Here is a 3,984-nt window from a genome sequence, read left to right as displayed (position 1 = left end):
TACTGTTTTTTTCTTCATTTTTATCTTTTTCGTTCGAAGTAGAAAACCTTGTTTTGGTATACCAATGCATATACCGCTAAGTAATTGAAGAATTATTTTTAAAAATAAGAAAGTAGAAGTGTTTCCAAGATTAATTTCAAATGTAGCAGCTGTATGGTTTACGGTAGTTGTAAGGCCTTCACAACCTAGATGTCCAACACAATTTTGTTCCTTACTTAGTACGATTTTAGCCAACTCAGCATCTTTTTCATTAGGTTAAAATCCCAAGCTGTGTTAGTCGTCAAAGTTTTTTGTGTTTAAACGCCTTAATCTTTTAAAGCTACAGTGTTGGACCAAGAAATAGCACACAAGACTTCAAAAATATGTAACAAAAGATATTATGCTTTTTTTATTTTGTGGAAACTTCATTTATTTACATAATTAAATTCATTGACAAAAAATTATTTTCTAATAAAAATATATAGAAACTCAGCGATAAAACTAAAAATTTTCCAAAAATAGGAGATCATGATGAATTAGGAGTGGCCACAGAATTAGCACAAGATTTAGGTTGTCAATTTTTAAAACGTAAAAAGAACGGAAGATAAATTTGTTCCTCTATATTTTGTTGGGAAACCTTTCTGCCTTATTACACATTGCAACGAGCGAGGAATACTCTCCAATAACCGCTGGCATTTCTGAATTGGAATGCTGTTCCAGGCTTCTCTGATTGTTTCCCAAAGATCTGCCAAATTTGTCGTTTTTTTTTGGCTCAATCTGATGTTCCACATCGTTCCATAGATCAGGACCCTGCGCTGGCCAGGGAAGAACATTGATTTGCTGATCACTAGTCGGGAAGTATGCTTAGGATCGTTATCATGCATAAACTTCCACGTCAATGTCATATTATCATCAGCAAACGGCTCCATGTGGTTCTCAAGTATGCCCTTATACAAATGTTGATCCATTCTCTGGTCTATTTTTACAATGGGTTCCACACCGAACCATGGAAATGATGCCCACACCATAACGGAACTACCACCGTGCTTAACAGTTTTTACTGTGTACCTCGGATTGAGTTCTTGCTTTGGTGGTCGCCAAACATGACGCTTTCCATCTGATCGGAGGGTATTGAATTTTGACTCGTCACTCCATAAGACAGTTTTCCAAAATGAAAAAGGTTTTGTTCCATAGTTTCGAGCAAACTCAAGTCTTGCTTTAATATTTTTCTTTAGGACCAGAGGCTTGTGCTGTGCCACGTATCCAATCAAATCCTCTTTTATTTAGCCTTCTGCGTATAGTTCTGCTACTCACTGATATGCCATGGTCTTCCATCACTCTGGTTTAAATTTCTTTTGATGTAAGAAATGTTTTTTTTTTTTGTTGCATAAGAAACAATAATACGATCATCCGCAGGTGTTTTCTTTTTAGGAGGGGGCTTTCTTTGAATAGGATTGGTTGTATGATGGATTTTATTATACTTTATTGCATTGTAAACCAATTTTCTTGATCGTCCCATATCATTAGCGATATCCTGAATCGTTTTACCGTTATTTTTCATTTGAATAATGGTTGTTCTTAGTTCTGCCGAACACGATTGTTTTCGTCCCATCTAACCAATAAATATTATTAAATTATGGAATAAAACCCTCAAATCGACTTACTTTTTACTTAAAGATTTCAATTTGCATCAAATAAAAAGTTTTAGTTTGATTTAAAAATATTTCTTAAAACATGTGCTAATTGTATGACCACAGTAATTTGAATGATACACATTGTTTGCGTTTAGAAAAGATAAGAGAATAATTATGTAACGGGATATTTGAAAGTAAAAACAGGGTGATACTACCTAGAATTTCAAAATATAAAACTTTCAAACTTCTCATTATTATAGAGCATCATAAACCGAAAAAAGGCTTTTTGTGCTAAATCTTTGTGCTAAATTCACTTGCCTTAGTAAGTGTCTTTTTCGGTTCCAGTTTCACATGAAATTTCACTTTAAAAAGGCGTGGTTACACTTGCATACGAATCCTATAATCAGGCCCCATCACTGTTTAAGCATTCACATACACAGATACACTGCCGCTCATCTGAATAAGTTAACTTTTTTCGTACCTTCAAGAATCTGAATGTGGCCATGAAATTTCTGTCTTATGTACATACATATGTACGTACAGTGAGTGTCATTAATATTCGGTTTTTATTCTTAAACATACTTTTGGTGATTTTCTCGTAGTAAAAGTTAAATTTAGGTTTATTATTTGGATATTTTATAAATTAATATATTATTCCCTAAATATTTCATTAAAAAAATGGTGCAATCACTTAACTGCATTAAGATATATGTATGTACAATAATAATAATTAATATTCGCTTTTTTCGTTTTTGTTTGCTGAGTTTGACATTTGCCGATTAACAGTTTGTCTATTCAAGAGTACCGTTAAAATAAAGTGTTCACTAGACGTTCGCATACATTTTCAAAACAATTTAGTGTAAGATCGTTTGGTTTTATTTAAAAATCCAAGCCTTGTTATTTTTCACCATAATAAAGGTGAAACACTGTCCGGAGGTATAAAAGACAAAGAAGGATCGAACAAAAGAAGCAGATGGGTCAACCAAAAAAGTTAAAAACGAAAGAAGAAGGTTTATAGTAAGAAAAATTAAAGCAAATCCTCGTTTAAGTGCACCAAAAATTGTGCAAGAACTGTAAATAGAATGCAAAATGAAAATACCTGTATCAACGGTACGCTGAACCATAAAGGCAAATGACTACAATGGTCGCGTTGCCTGAAAAAAAAGCCATATGGAAACACAAAAATAAGGATGCAACTTGGTGAATTGATGTAATATCTGCTGACGAGAGTACGACCTCTTTGGATCGGATTGGAGAGTTATGGTGTGGCGCAAGCCAAATGAGGAGCTTAAAAGCAGAAACAAAAAGCCAACAGTGAAGCATGGAGGCGGGCACATCATGGTCTGGGGGTGCATTTCTGTAAGAGGCATGAGAAATTAGTATTCATCGACGGAATATTGAATAAGGAATGCTTTTTAGGGATCCTAAAAGGTAATTTAAGGCAAAGTGCTAAAAAAAACGACCCGAAGCACAATTCGCATGTTGTAAGAGAATTGCTTCTGTTTAACTGTCAAAAAGTTATCCAAACATCTTCACAATCTCCAGACCTTAACCCAATCGAGAATTTGTGGGATGAATTGGATCGTTGAGTTCGTAAAAACCCTGTTTCGTCAATAAGTGGACTCAAGCAACGGCTTCAAGAAGAATGGTCAACAAAGGCATTGAATACCTTCAAAAAATTATAAAAAATATGCCCAATCGACTGAACGGAGTTTTATCCAACAAAATATTAAAATTAATGTTAAGAAAGATTAATTAAAAAATTAATTTAAGTATGTAAACAAAACCGAATATTAATGAATTGTTATTTTTTGAGTTATCGTATTCTTTATTTATTTTATTTTGTTAATTTGCTATTTTAATTAAAAAGTGTATATATATTGGAACTATTAAATACAAAATATTTTAAAGAAAATCTGGTTTTTAACTTTTTTAAAGTGAAAACTAAAGTGTTTTTATAAAAAGAAAAAAAAGAATACCTATCAATGGCACTCACTGTATGTACGAGTAATTAAAAAGCATTATTGTTCTCTTAATTTCGAATAAACTCTTTTTAATAAAATTTTACCGTTATTGTCAGTGAGAGAGCTCATCTTAATAGGTTCAAAACCAAAAACAAATATTTTTAGCGAATTATCAAAGCTGCTTTACATTCGCATGATACTGCGTCAAAAATTAGACTTTTAACTGGTGTTAGGTGAAGTTTAACGAAAAGTGAAGATTAATTCGTCTCCATTTAAGTCGTTTGCATTACTGTGAAAGCAGTGTCATGGTGTGTGGAGAGCAATTTCTTATTACGGAACCTTTGACCTACAATTTCTTAGATCGCGAATGGATTCCAATGTGTACAAAGGTGCGTTGCAAAAGGCCT

Source organism: Eupeodes corollae, chromosome 3, assembly GCF_945859685.1.
Source record: "Eupeodes corollae chromosome 3, idEupCoro1.1, whole genome shotgun sequence".
NCBI lineage: Eukaryota > Metazoa > Arthropoda > Insecta > Diptera > Syrphidae > Eupeodes > Eupeodes corollae.
Note: the sequence above shows the minus strand (reverse complement) of the source record.